The sequence below is a fragment of the Lissotriton vulgaris genome, chromosome 9 (genome assembly GCF_964263255.1).
Source record: "Lissotriton vulgaris chromosome 9, aLisVul1.2, whole genome shotgun sequence".
Lineage (NCBI taxonomy): Eukaryota > Metazoa > Chordata > Amphibia > Caudata > Salamandridae > Lissotriton > Lissotriton vulgaris.
Window position 1 is genome coordinate 964,881,097 of NC_141697.1, and position 15,850 is coordinate 964,896,946.

The following is a 15,850-nucleotide window of genomic DNA, read 5'->3' on the forward strand; positions in this document are numbered from 1 at the left end:
ACCACCACATCCACCATCACCACCACATCCACCATCACATCCACCATCACCATCATGTCCACCATCACGTCCACCATCACGTCCACCATCACATCCACCTCCACATCCACCATCACCTCCACATCCACCATGACATCCACCGCCACATCCACCACCACATCCACCACCACCACATCCACCACCGCCACATCCACCACCACCACCACATCCACCACCACCACATCCACCACCACTTCCACCACCACCGCATCCACCACCACCACATCCACCACCACTTCCACCACCACCGCATCCACCACCACCACATCCACCACATCCACCGCATCCATCACATCCACCACCGCATCCACATCCACCATTTCCTCCGCATCCACCACTTCCACCGCATCCACCACCACCACATCCACCACTTCCACCGCATCCACCACCACCACATCCACCACCACATCCACCACCACATCCACCACCTCATCCACCACAACCACATCCACCACAACCACATCCACCACCACCACATCCACCATACCCACCACCATCACTTCCACCACCACATCCACCACCACTTTCACCACATCCACAACCACCACCACCACATCCACCACCACTTTCACCACATCCACAACCACCACCACATCCACCACATCACCACCACATCCACCACCTCCACCACCACCACATCCACCACCACATCCACCCCCACATCCACCATCACCACCACCACCACATCCACCACCACCATATTCCCCAGATCCACCACCACCACATCTATATGTGTGTGGCTATGTGTGTGTTTAGGTGCAAATGCAATGTTCTTGGATTTTCGTCACAATAAAATACACTGAACATAATCTTCACAAAAGGTATTTACAAACGTTTAAGCTATTGCCATTATAAATTACAATAACTTTTATTTAAGTATTAATTATTTACAAAATTAAAAGCCATTGTTATTTGTAATATCAATACATCTAAGTCACGTAAATACAACACACATTGCATTACAAATGCTATAGGTGTCACATTTGCAAAAGTTAAAACTATTGACATTGTAACTGACAAAGCTATTAATTTTGCTACTTTCAAAACCAACACATAAATAAAAAAAGTGTCATTTACAATACCAATAGCTCAAACTTTCTTAATGCGAGACCTATTGCATTTCCAATGCTTGTTTAGATTGCCTGTCTAGTCTAACAATATTGTAGTTGGGTGGGACTAAGAGGTCTAGGCAGGCGATGAGGATTCGGTGAGCCAAGATTCCGTCAAGATCGCTAGGTCAGAATTATGGCTCAGGATGAGATCAGCGACATCCGAGGCATGTTTAACTGCAGAGGGGCAGTTAATTAGGAGTCTGGATAGATGGGGGTCAGAGTGTGTGTCGGGGGTAGGGGCAGAGATGGGTACTATCGCTAGGTTGCTATTAACCAATCCTCTGAAGCGGATAGTAGAGGGTCTGTTGGGGATGACTGCAACCATGCAGATAGGGTGTTGGTCATTCAAGTCTAAGGGGCAAGGGGTTGTCAGGGCAGATTCGTAGCTAGATAGGAGGGCTGTGAGGTCTAGAGGGCTTGTCGTGATAGGGGTAGGATTGTAGGAGAGGAGGAGGGCCGGAACTTCGTCCTCCGATAGGTGGCAGGACTGCTTGCGGGAGCGCAGGTGTCTCAGGGATAGCAGAAATGGGTTGTACTGCTTCCTGCACAATTAATGCACAGTGGGGCATGGGCAGCAATTTAGGAGAGCGTGGACAGCAGACAATCTGAAAAGAGAAGCTCTATACATTTATTTGGAGCTAGGCAGCTCGGTACAGCACTTTGCTTATGCTAATCCAAGCCTTGCCCTAGGATTTTGGATCTGGTAGGGCTCTGAAAATACTTGGGTGGGCCATAAAGGTGCACTAGAGAAGTGAGCAAAAATCAATCTATTGGTAGATCTGTTAATTTGACATGGACATCATATGTCCAATATGGAAATGTCAAAGAAGGAAAAGGTACATATCTTGAATCAAATGGAGATAACATTTGACCATGCCCAGCGCCCATCTTACTGCTTTTGATTTTTAGCTACATTTTAATGTGCGCTTGCATGCTCTGTCTTTTGCTGCAGTGGTAGTGTCAATATGATCCCATGCTGTTCAGTTGCGTATGGATGGCAGATGGGCAGTAAATGTAATAACATTAGCTTCATCTTTGCTGACCTCACATCATATTTACACACTAGGTTTGTCAGAAGGTTTTGTGGGGCCCTAGGGAAAGAACACACTTGCTTGTACCGTCCTTTTTCTCACCCACTATTTTTAGAGCATTGATTGGAAATGTTAGGTTTTGAAGAGCGATAAGTTAGTTGCTCTCCTCTGGAGATTTTGGGACCATAAACGACGGATGAAGTTTTTTTTTTCAAACACTTTTTAGCAAAAGAAAGAATAAAGCATAGAGTGGCAGAAACTACATGACTGTAAGAACACAAAGTAACATTCCTCTTTAATAAGTTATAAGGGCAGATGACTGTTGTCGTCAATCACTTGAAAATGATAATAAATGGAACTTCCCATCTCCCGCCCCCCCCCCCCCTTTCAAAGACTGTGATCCCTACTGCACCAGACAGTGAGAACCAACATGTGGTGAGTTGAGAAGTACAGACAGGCAACAGGTGTAATTACATTTTCCCCAGCAATAAGCAAATTCCTGAAAAAACACTTCTTCCCATCATTCATCTGACATGCAAACCACAGCAGTAGCCCGCGAAGGGATGAGACAAATAACTTTAAACTCAATCGCCCAAGAGTCAGAGGCCAGTATGGCAGTGTGTTTGGACCCAACCACTGAGGGCCCCAAGGTCTTGACTGCTTATGAAGAGATCTGTTCTAGGATTAGTAAGAATTTGGAACGTAGGTCAGCTGGGCAAGGGAATACAAAGACTCACAAATGGTTCAACAAGGAATGTTTGATGATACATAGTGCTCTGCTGAAAGCCATTAAACAAAAACCCAGAGCCACGTCATCAGTGGCCAAGCTAAGGAGGGAATACAAAACCACAACCCATAAGCGTAAAACCCAAATTAAGGAGGAAGCTTGGAATAGCCTATTATCTGTGGATGTGCTGAGAGACAGTAAAAAGTTTTGGGCCATTGTAAATCAGCCCTTTTTTTCTGACAATGGGCCAACTGATTTAGACTGTGTCATAGAGGATAACAGATGGCTAGACCATTTTGGCAAAATCTATGAGTCTACAGTCCCTGCCTCAATTGCCAAAATCCATGACCACTCCAACTTGGTTATGGATTTTAACACCATGGAAGTCGAAAGGGCGATTAGAGATACCAGCAAACACAAGGCCCCGGGACCCGATGGGGTACCAGCAGATCTCTATATACAGTACCCACAATTCTGGTCCAAAATTTTAACCAACGTTTTTAATGCTATTCCGACAGCTGGCTTCCCACCCTCCTGGTCTACCTCTATAATCGTGCCTATGTTCAAAAAAGGGAATAGGGCGGACCCGGCCTGCTACAGACCAATCTCCCTGTTGGACTCTGCCGTCAAGATCTTAGGCAGAGTCATCCTGCACAGAATGGAGGTTTGGCTGGAGGAGAGCGGGATCCTTTCAGATTTGCAGTACGGGTTCAGGGCACACAGAGGGACAATTGACCAATGTTTGAACCTTCATCTAATTATTAGCAAATACACTGTGGTGAAGGGGGGGTTTCTTTATTTGGGATTTATGGACCTATCCTCCGCGTTTGATTTGGTTAATCGCTCAAAATTATGGACCATCTTACGAAATTTGGGATTGGACACTACCTTGGTTAGCTTTTTACATGACCTTCATTTTAATTTATTTGCTTCGGTTAGGGCATCAAGGGATGGTAGGTGTACAGCAAAGTTTAGATCAGGAAGAGGGGTCAGACAAGGGTGCATTCTGGCCCCTCTTCTCTTTACACTGTACATCAACGCCTTGGGGAAATTTCTGAACCCAGCTACCCTGGACATTCCGCGTATGGGGGGGCTACCTATCCCGGTCCTCCTATACGCGGATGACGCTGTCCTTATAGCGCGGACTGGCATAGGTCTTCAAAAACTCTTGGACCATTTTGGCCAGTTCATGGAAGCCCTTGATCTAAAAATTAATACCGTCAAGTCCCACGTTATGGTTGTTGGCTCTCGAAAGAAAAATATGAAGATTAGATCTTTCAGCTCTAACAATTCACCAATTTCGAGGGTGCCCTCCTTTTGTTATCTGGGCGTCACTTTTGATGAGAGAGGAACTTGGAAGCCACAAATGAAACTCAAGGAAAACGGAGTCATTAGATCGACAACAGCACTCCTGAACTTTTCCAAAAGATTGGGCTCGAAACCTATGGAAGCTATGACCAGGATCTACAGAGCCAAATCTTTGGCAATCGCTTCCTACGGGGCAGACATTTGGGGCTATGTTCCAACTCCAGGCATACAAATTGCCGAAAACAACTTTATACGGGCCCTGCTGACTCTCCCGAAATCTTCGCCCACACATTCAACCCATAATGAACTAGGCATGGGTTATGTCTCTGATCTTCTAAAAATGTCCCCAGTACTTTGCTGGATTAAAACCTGGACAAATGAAGAAATCAGCCTGAATCACTGCATCCTTAAAGATTGTATATCTCTTGACAAAGCTCATACTATTCCGTGGCTGGCATATGTTAGAGCGGCATGTGCGAGGCTAGGGCGTCCGGAAATGTACTCTCTACCGCAACATCTCAAAAAAGAGGACGCAAAGTGGGTGAAGCAGCACTTTCGGACTTTGTTGGAATGCGAAAGAGAATCGGCTGAACTTAGCAAACCTACGGTCAGATTACTTTTTCAACTTTCCACAACCACAGCTATGGAACCCTATTTAAAATATGTCACAAAGCCCTACCATCGCTTTCTGCTCATAAGGTTTAGATTTAATTTGATCCATCTCATCCTTGGCACGCACACAGAATGGGGCACACCAGAAAATTTACCCCCTTGCACATGTGACTGTTTTTCAACACAGGACACTTTGCACTTGGTCATGCTCTGTGAGCACTATTTGGTGCCGCGGAAAAAATTCCTTGTTCCCATCTTAAAACCTCTGAATTTTGTTCAGGTACGGCCAGCATTACTATATTTACAGATGTTGAACTCAGTGCCGGTAGCATATGGCGTAGCCTGTTTCTTAGTAGCAGCCGCCAGACAGAAAAAACTAAGAGCTGCCGCACCAATAAATCATCAAATTTGACTCTCTGTATAAACTCTGGCGAGAATGTCTTTCATATGCTGATATTTTTAGGTGTTCCCTGTATCTATCAAATCCCTTTTGCATAATGAATGTGCCTTTTCTTTTTGTTTTTAGAAGGAGTAGCAATCAATTCTTTCCACCTATTTAATTGTTTTTTTAAAAATCTGATTGTATGTATTATGTACTGCTTTTATGGTTTTAATTAACCGAATAAAGTTTTTTGACTGACTGACTGACTAACTCAGAGCTTCAAACAGTGCTCCCTCTGCAACATCCTTCAGGCATGCTATCTCTTGGAGTGTTCCACAAATACCCAGGCAGAGTCAAATTTCAGAAACATGTGCACTGTGTTCATTTGATCTTTATTTGGTATACCGGCACTGCCTTTGTACCCTGCTGACATCTTATAGTGGTGAAACATGGCTACAACTAGTTTACACAACAGTTGTACTCTCCTCAGGTAGAGTTTAGTGGTGCAGGGTAGAGTGCAGTGGCATAGAGTAGAGTGGTGTAGAGTACAGTGGCACAGCATTGATTGCAGTGGCGAAGAGTGGAGTGGCGCAGAGTTAAGTAGAGTGGTGTAGAGTAGATTGTTTCAGAGTAGAGTGCATTGGCGTAGAGTGCAGTGTTGAATAGTGGAGAGGTGAGGAGTGGCGCAGAGGGAAGTGGCCCAATCTGGAGTGGTGTAGAGTGCAGTGTCATAGCATGCAGTGGTGCACAGTAGATTAGAGTGACATGGAGTGCATTGGGGTAGAGTGCAGTGGAGTGGCGTAGAATGGTGCAGAGTAGAATGTAGTGGCATACAGTAATATTGCACAGATTAGAGTGGCATAGATTAGAGTGGCATAGAGTCCAGTGACAGAGAGCGTACTGCTGCAGAGTAGAGTGCAGTGGTGTAGAGTAGAGTAGTATAGTGTACATTGGTGCTGAGTGCAGTGGCGTAGAGTGGTGCAGAGTAATGTTACAGAGTGCAATGATGTATAGTGGCATAGAATGCAGCGGCATAGAGTAGAATGTTGTAGAGTATAGTGATATAAAGTGAAGTGGTGAAAAGTAGTTGGTATAGGTACAGTGGCGTAGGGTGCATTGGTTTTGAGAAAAGTGGTGTAGATTACATTGGCATAGATTGCAGTGGTTTAGAGTAGAGTGGCATAGAATAGAGTGAAGTGCTGTAGAGTGGTGCAGCACAGAGTGCAGTTGAGTAGAGTGCAGTGGTGCAGAGTGGCGTGGAGTGCATGGCATAGAATAGATTGTTTCAGAGTAGAGTGAAGTGGAGTGGTGCAGGGTAGAGTAAAGTGGTGCAGGGTAGAGAGCACTCGCGTAGAGTACAGTGGCACAGCATTGATTGCAGAGTCATAGAGTGGAATGGTGCAGAGTGGGGTACAGTGGCATAGAGAGCAGTGGCATAGAGTAGATTGTTTCTGAGTAGAGGGCATTGGCATATAGTGCAGTATTGCAGAGGGGAGTGTTGTGGAGTGGCACAGAGAGGGGTCACCTAGACTGGAGTGGTGTAAAGTGCAGTGTCATAGAGTGCTGTAGTGCACAGTAGATTAGAGTGACATGGAGTTCATTGGCATAGATTGCAGTGAAGGGCTGTAGAGTGGTGCAGAATAGAATTTAGTAGCATAGAGTAATGTTGTGCAGTGTAGAGTGGCATACATTTAGATTGCATAGAGTTCAGTGACAGAGAGTGTACTGCTGCGGAGTAGACTGCCGTAGAGTGCACTGGTGTAGAGTAAAGTAGCATAGAGTGCATTGGTTCTGAGTGTAATGGTGTAGAATGGTACAGAGTAAAGTAACAGAGTGCAATGATGTAGAGCGGCATATGATGCACCGTCGTAGAGTATAGTGGTGTACAGTTAGGGGTGCAGCGTAGATTGGTATAGAGTGCAGTGGTGTAAAATGTATTGGTTTTTAGTAAAGTGGTGAAGAGAGCATAGGTGTAGAGGGCAGTGGCATAGAGTGCAGCTGTATAAAATTGAGTGGCGTAGTGTAGAGTGGCATAGAGTGGGTTGGTGCAGAGTGGGGTAAGTGGCGTAGTCTGCAGTCACATAGAGTAGATTGTTTCAGAGTATAGTGAAGTGGCATAGAGTGCAGTGGTGTAGAGTAGAGTACCATAGAGTTCAGTGGTGCCGAGTTGATTAGAGTGTCTTAGAGTGTATTGGGGTGGGGTGAAGCAGAGTAGAGTGGCATAGAGTACAGTCATGTAAAGTGAAGTGGCATACAGTGGAGTGGTGCAGAGTAGAGTGGTGTATAGTGCATTGACATAGAGTAGAGTGGTGCAGTGTCATAGAGTGCAGTGGTATAGAGTGCAGTAAAGTGGAGTAGAATGCAGTGAAATACAATGCAGTGGCATAGAGTGTAGTGGTGTAGAGTGTAGTTATGTAGAGTAGAGTGACATGGAGTGCAGTGTCATAAGTACAGTGTCGTAGATTGGTGCAAAAACCAGTGACATAGAGTACAGTGGTGCAGAGTAGAATAAAGTGGCATAGAGGGTATTGATGTAAAGTGCAATGGTGTAGAATGACACAACATGCAGTGGCATAGAGTTCAGTGGCATAGTGGAAAATTGTAGAGCATAGTGGCATAAAGTGCAGTGTTGTACAGTAGTTGGCTTCGGTACAGTGTAGTAGGTTGCATTGATTTTGAGGAAAGCGATGTAGAGTGAATCAGCATAGAGTGCAGTGGTTTAGAGTAGAGTGGCATAGCGTAGAGTGCAGTGGTGTAGAGTGGCACAGCACATAGTGCAGTGGAGTAGAGTGGAGGGGTGCAGAGTGGCGTAGAGTGCAGTAGCATAAAGTGTAGTGGTATAGAGTTGCTTGTTTCAGGGTAAACTGAAGTGGAAGTGTAGTGGTGCAGGGTAGAGTACAGTGGTGTAGGGTAGAGTGCAGTGGCATAGAGTAGTGGCATGGAGCACAGTAGCATAGAGCACAGTTCCACAGAGTAGAGTGGCACCAAGTAGAGTGGCACAACGTTGACTGCAGTTGTGTATAGTGGAGTGGCACAGAGGGGACTGTTTCAGAGTAGAGTGAAATTGCATAAAGTGGAGAGGTGCGTGGTAGAGTGGAGTGGTGTGGTATATAGTAGTGGCATAGAGTGCAATATTGCTGAGTGGAGTGGGGGGAGAGTGCACTGACATAGAGTACAGTAGTGCAGAGTAGAGTAGAGCGGTTTAGGGTGAAGTGGCATAGAGTGCAGTGGTGCACAGTAGATAAGAGTGGAATAGAGTGCATGGGCGTATAGTGCAGACGAGTGGCATTGAGTGGTGCAGAGTAGAGTGCAGTTTCATAGAAGAAGTGGCACAGAGTAGAGTGGTCAAGAGTACAGTGGTGTAGAGTAGAGTGACGTAGAGTGCATTGGTGTAGAGGGCAGTCGCATACAGTTCTGCAAAGCAAAGTGACATAGAGTGCAATTTTGTAGAGTAGAGTGTCGTAGAGTGAAGTGGCATGCAGTAGAGGACGGTGGCGTGCAGGGCAGTGGTGCAGAGTAGACTGGCATTGAGTGTAATGGTGTAGAGTGTGTTAATGTTGAATAAAATTGTGTAGAGTGCATTTGCATAGAGTGCAGTGGCATAGAGGGCAGTGGCATGGTGTGGAGTGGTGTAGTGTAGGGTGGCGTGGTGTGGAGTGGTGTGAAGTGGCTTACTGTGGAGTGGCATGGTGTGGGGTGGACTGGAGTGGTCCAGAGTGCAATAGAGTGGCGTAGACTACAGTGGCAGAGTAAATTGTTTCAGATTAGAGTGAAGTGGAGTGCAAGTATAGAGTAGCGTGTCGAAGAAGGCATGGATGCAAACTACAGTGGAGTGGCTTAGAGTAGATGGTGCAGAGTGCAATGGCATAGAGTTAAGCGACATAGAGTTCAGTTGTGTAGAGTGGCATAATGTAGAGTGGCAGAAAGTGCAGTGTTGCAGAGTATACTGTTGTAGAGTGAAGTGTATAGCAGAGTGGTGTGGATTGTATTAACATAGAGTACAGTGGTGCAGAGTTGAGTGGCATAGAGTGCAATGGTTACAGAGTAGAGTGGCGTAGAGAGCTTTTGCATACAGTGCAGTGGTGCAGAATATAATAGAGTGGCATAAAGTGCAGTGACACAGAGTAGAATAGAGTAGCGTAGAGTGCAGTGACGTAGAGTATAGTGTTATAAAGTGATTTGGCGCAGAGTAGATTGGCGTAGAGTGTATTGGTTTTGATTAAAGTGGTGTAGAGTGCAATGGCATAAGGTTCAGTGGCATAGACTGTTGTGTTGCAGAGAAGGGTGCCATAGAGTGGGGTGGCATGGAGTGGTGAAGAGTTAAATGGTGAAGAATGCAGTGCTGCATAGTAGAGTACTGTGGGGTAGAGTGCGTTGGCCTAGAGTAGAGTGGAGAGGTGTAGCGTAGAGAGGCGTAGAGTAGTGATGCAGAGAAGAGTGCAGTGATGCAGTGTAGAGAGGCGTGGCATAGTGTGGAGGGGGCAGAGTAGAGTGCAGTGGCATGGAGTGGAGTGGTGCAAAGTAAAGTGGAGTGGGATAATGTGGACTGTGTATGGCATGGTACGGTACTGCCATTACAGTCAAGACATCTTCAATTGAAATGACCATGACATTTGCACTCATAAAGTTTTACTGATAAATATATACAGTGCACAAACTATAATGTGTGGAAAGGTCTTCACCCAATGTATTGATTTGCTCGCCAGCACAGTTTATTTACAGACATTTAAATGCTATTGTGTACTGGGAAAAAAATAACATCTCTACAGCCTTTCTCAAGCAGAACCCCACTAGCCAGCATAATTGACACATAAATGCTCACACTCTGAAGTCAGAGAAAGAAAAACAAACACCAAGATCCCTGGAAGACACAGCCTGACATTTGACCTCTGTCTTTGAATGCACAGCAACTGTGTCAAGATAAGAACAAGATTTAAAGACCTGTTTACAGAAAGCGAGTTTGTGGAGGAATACAGTAAACAAGGTTTGGGCAATGGTAGGGACAAGCTCGAGCTGGATAGCCTAAACCAAATAAAGCCAGCAGATATAAAACCAGAAAATAAATGTGAGTTACAAACCACAAAGCCAATGGTAAGCAACAGGTAGAATGTATTCCTAGGTCAACTTTCTGAATGTCATTATATAAACGAGTGATCAGCACACACCATCCATTATAAACAATATATGTCAATTCCACATTATTTAACATAGTGCACAGACTCCATCCATGTTTTTCTAAAAGGGGTACCTTTAATCACATCTTCTTATTCTTTTTTTATAAAAATGTTTTGCCAGTGTAGCCAACGCGTTTTGTCTCGTAAAAGAGACTTCTTCAGGGCTTATAGTATAGTAGCACCTATGTTGACTAGTGTTCGAAGTCCTGCATATGATTTGATGAGCACTCAAATGATATATCCTTTTCTCGAATTATAATATCCTATTTCTCGTAGGTATTTTTTCACAGTCCAAACTGTATAGACTTTTGATGCATATATAATACAGGCCTATGTCGGCAACCCAATCCGTATGCACCAAATCCCACAAGACAACGCTGTGCAGTCAACAAGTAGTTGTGCCCAAGATGCCTTTAGCAAGTTTGGTAGTCTACGATCTAATGACATTGGACATTTAAACTATGTAGGGAAGTACTAGTGATTAGAACATGGTATAGTTTGAGAAAAAAGCATAAAAGAGAATTGTTTTAAAATGAAATTAGAAATAATCAGAAGATTTTATAACAGTTCAGTGTCCATAACGGAGGGGAAGTGCTGGGATGGGCTCAGTCACATGTAAGGCAACAATATACTTAAAGGATTCCTGACATGTGGCATGTGACTGACTCTGAGCCTACCAGCCTTTCGAATACTCCATGTTTGATCATTAATCAGTTGCCACCTTGCCAGTATTTTACTGACCTGGTCTGTATATTTATGTCATAGGTGGTAAAAGAATTGAGAAAATATATGTGTGGTATTTCCCCACTTTGTAATACAAAATTAAAAGAGCAAATATCACTTCAATAGTGCTTTAGGTTTACCGGAATTGTTCTAAAAGTATATGTAAAGTATAGAGGGCAAGGGAGAAATGTCTGGTTGAAAAGAATGCAGACAATTTTACATACATTCCTACCAGAATCTCATAAAAGGAAGAAAAAGTCTGTATTTTTCTCTGACAAAAGTGGCAACACTATCGATTAATAGTGTACAAAGTAAACTTTGCACAAGGAAAAACTCGGTCCTTTGCTGCCAACCTGAGTGTACCATGCTCGGGAGCAAGTAGAGAAAGCATTCAGGGCCTCATTTATGAAGCCCTACCAGCACTTTTGCACTGCCAGAACGTAACTTTATTGACATTCTGGTTGCACAGTCTGCCACAGCATATTTATAAGGCCATGTAAAGCCACTTTATGTGGCTTTTTATAGCCTTATAAGTATGTCCCCTTTCATGCAGAAAATTGTGTGAAAGGGACATTCAATGGGTGTTGCTGTGAGTGTTCCCACGCAAGACCGATGGAACCTGACATATTCCAACATTTATAAGAAATCGTAAAGCTGGGAATGCGTGAGAATCTAACTCCACCCCAGGGGTGATATTTTGTCGCTCCTGTGACATAACAGGAGCGACCGAAAGTGGGATAATCCTGAGTGAGGGGTGTCCCATGTGACTCTTCCACATACCCCTGCTATTGTTGGAGGAAATGGTTTGTTCAGCACCACATGGTGCATAATTAATAAATACTCCCCAGCTCGAGGTGACGTCAATCAGAGACAGGACTGGGGCATGCCAGCAATACCTATGTGTCCCGGTGTGTTTCTTTAATAGGCAGCAATTAGCCCCGCAACATGGTGTATATCCTGACACCTGACCCGCGGTGGTGAAGGATACCAGCACCACATGTAGTGTTAAGGAGACGCAACGAGGAGGAATGTTTTTATTTCTCAGCGCCCTTTTCTATGTGTGTTGCATTCTGCAGCACACATAGAAAAAGGAAATCACCTGTTGTGACTGATTTTGTGCAGAAAGATGTACCCTCCTGCACAAAATCAATATCCCCTGCTACGCAGGCACCTCTTTAAGGGGGCCTGCGTTGGCGCATGGCAGAGCTTTATGCGCTGGTGCTAAGGAAAAGGACAGGAATGTGCTGTATCACATAGATACGGTACATTCCTGCCCTTTTGTTTTGCTGTAGGGCAGCACAGTAAAATTTCTTGCGGCGCTGCCCTTCGTCAAAACCTCATAAATTAGTCCCTCAATTCTTTGTAGCAACAATGTTCATTCGCCTCAGCTCTCATATATGTGAAGGGATAGAACAGGGAACACCAGCTGCCACTAAAGTGTACATTAAACAAACATCGGGTGCCGTCTATCTTTCTTATTTCCTTTCCAATAACGTGTTGGTGATGCTGCGCACATTGGGAAAAAGCAAAATGTTTCTGCTGATGCGGTCCAGCTTTCCATGTAAAAAATACATAAAAATAACATGTATGCGCCAGCTTCATTTTATTTGTTGATCCAAGGTGACCGAAGCCACGTGGATCGGTAAAAAAAAAAACATTTTTACTGGAGAGCTTAGGGCCAGCAGCAAACAGCAGCTGCTGAGCCTTTCAAATACCAACAAGCACTGGCGTTGCCAATAGGTCTCGCAGTAGGAATGTTGGAGCTATTACAATTGCAAATAACAATGCCTTTTATTTTTTTTATCATTTTAAAAACATAAAGGGCTTTGTCATTTACAAAACCAATAGCTCCAACTTTCCTACTGCGAGACCTATTGTGCACTGCACAGTGTGGGTGAAAGTGGCTTTGAGTGAGTGGCGTTGCGTGTGTGAGTGGCGTTGCGTGTGTGAGTGGCGTTGTGTGTGTGAGTGGCGTTGCGTGTGGGAGTGGCGTTGCGTGTGTGGGTGGCGTTGCGTGTGTGGGTGGCGTTGCGTGTGTGGGTGGCGTTGCGTGTGTGAGGGGCGTTGCGTGTGTGAGGGGCATTGCGTGTGTGAGTGGCATTGCGTGTGTGAGTGGCGTTGCGTGTGTGAGTGGCGTTGCGTGGATGAGTGGCATTGCGTGGATGAGTGGCGTTGCGTGGGTGAGTGGCGTTGCGTGTGTGAGTGGCGTTGCGTGTGGGAGTGGCGTTGCGTGTGTGGGTGGCGTTGCGTGTGTGGGTGGCGTTGCGTGTGTGGGTGGCGTTGCGTGTGTGAGGGGCGTTGCGTGTGTGAGGGGCATTGCGTGTGTGAGTGGCATTGCGTGTGTGAGTGGCGTTGCGTGTGTGAGTGGCGTTGCGTGGATGAGTGGCATTGCGTGGATGAGTGGCGTTGCGTGGGTGAGTGGCGTTGCGTGTGTGAGTGGCGTTGCGTGTGTGAGTGGCGTTGCGTGGATGAGTGGCGTTGCGTGGATGAGTGGTGTTGCGTGGATGAGTGGTGTTGCGTGGATGAGTGGCGTTGCATGGATGAGTGGCGTTGCGTGGATGAGTGGCGTTCTGTGGATGAGTGGCGTTGCGTGGATGAGTGGGGTCGCGTGTGTGAGTGGTGTTGCTTGGGTGAGTGGCGTTGCTTGAGTGAGTGTGGCATTGCGTGGGTGATAGTGGGCTTGCGTGGGTGTGAGTGGCGTTGCGTGTCTGAAAGTGGTGCTGTGTGGGTGAAAGTGGCACTGCGTGTGTGTGAGTGGCTTAGCGTGAGTGAGTGGCGTTGCGTGGGTGAGTGGCGTTGCGTGTGTGAGTGGCGTTGCGTGTGTGAGTGGCATTGCGTGTGTTAGTGGCGTTGCATGTGTGAGTGGCATTGCATGTGTGAGTGGCGTTGCATGTGTGAGTGGCGTTGCATGTGTGAGTGGCGTTGCATATGTGAGTGGCGTTGGATGTGTGAGTGGTGTTGCATGTGTGAGTGGCGTTGCGTGTGTGAGTGGCGTTGCATGTGTGAGCGGCGTTGCATGTGTGAGTGGCGTTGCGTGTGTGTGGCGTTGCTTGTGTGAGTGACGTTGCGTGGATGAGTGGCGTTGCGTGGATGAGTGGCGTTGTGTGTATGAGAGGCGTTGCGTGGATGAGTGGCATTGTGTGGATGAGTGGCGTTGCGTGGATGAGTGGCGTTGCGTGGATGAGTGGCGTTGCCTGGATGAGTGGCGTTGCGTGCATGAGTGGGGTTGCTTGTGTGAGTGGTGTTGCTTGGGTGAGTGGCGTTGCTTGGGTGAGTGTGGCATTGCGTGCGTGATAGTGGGCTTGCGTGGGTGTGAGTGGCGTTGCGTGTCTGAAAGTTGTGCTGTGTGGGTGAAAGTGGCACTGCGTGTGTGTGAGTGGCTTTGCGTGAGTGAGTGAGTGAGTGAGTGGCATTGCGTGGGTGAGTGGCGTTGCGTGTGTGAGTGGTGTTGCGTGGGTGATTGGCGTTGCATGTGTGAGTGGCGTTGCATGTGTGAGTGGCGTTGCGTGGATGAGTGGCGTTGCGTGGATGAGTGGCATTGCGTGGATGAGTGGGGTTGCGTGGGTGAGTTGTGTTGCATGTGTGAGTGGTGTTGCTTGGGTGAGTGGCGTTGCTTGGGTGAGTGTGGCATTGCGTGGGTGATAGTGAACTTAAAGAAAACCGCGGCTGAAAGCCCGTGGTTTGAAGAGGATTTTGGCCACTTGAATTCTCGTTCCCTCAATGCGCTTGCGCGCATTGTAGGTCACGAGACCTAAAAAGGCATAGGCCCAGAAGGAGATTGGTGCTTCACGGAAGAGTGGGTGGGGTAAGCAAAGGGGAGGTTGCTGAAGGGGAGAAAATTTAATAAAACTAAAGAGAAGAGGGGAGAGTGTAAAAAGGTACAGAGAAAGAAGCACACAAGGGAGAGAAGAGCACTGGGTGAGAGGAGAAGTACACGCGTAAGCGAGCAACTCAGAGAACTGGGGAGTGGTGGAGAAGCACATGAGCGACAAAGAGCTTCACATAGGTCCGGTGGGAGAGAGGCACAAGAGGCAGACAGCTGGAGAACACATGCACTCTCATGGAATGCTTACCCAATAGAAAAATGTAGTTTATTTATTTACTTGAGTTTTATATAGTGCTGGCTAGACCCAGAGGTATCAGAGCGCTTTACATGAGGACAAATGAGATACAAGTTACAAATACCATCAGTTACAGGGTTACAAAATACAATGACATCTAAAAACACAATGTTACACAGTAGGAGGGGGGAGAGACAGCGGAGAGATGAGGAAAACAATGTCCAATGTCCGGCTGGGTAGATGACGGCCGAGGGGGAGAACCAAAGCCGATCTCCTCTATAGCTATCTAGGCAGCTCCAGCGGGCATCAGTCATATTGCTCTGTCTCCATGGTCAGGTTAAAAATCACAGGGGGCATATTATCAAGGGGGTTTATCTCCGCTTATTTGGCTTTCAAAGCCAAGAAAGCAGAGATAAAATTATATCCCTATTACCTAGCTGTTGCTAACACCAGTTAGCGACAGCTAGTAGGAGATAGCGACCATCTTGGGCCCCGCTTTGCATGTCAGTGATATTAATCACTAATGAGATGCAAAGTGGGCGTGCCAAGATGTTAGCGACTGGAAACACTCGCTAACATCGCTATCTCCTATTACCAACTCTTGGAGATATTCGCGCTAAGAGCTAATATCTCCAAAAGCTAACACCTGCCCCTGAGCAGTTCTTAGCCATGTTATCCAAT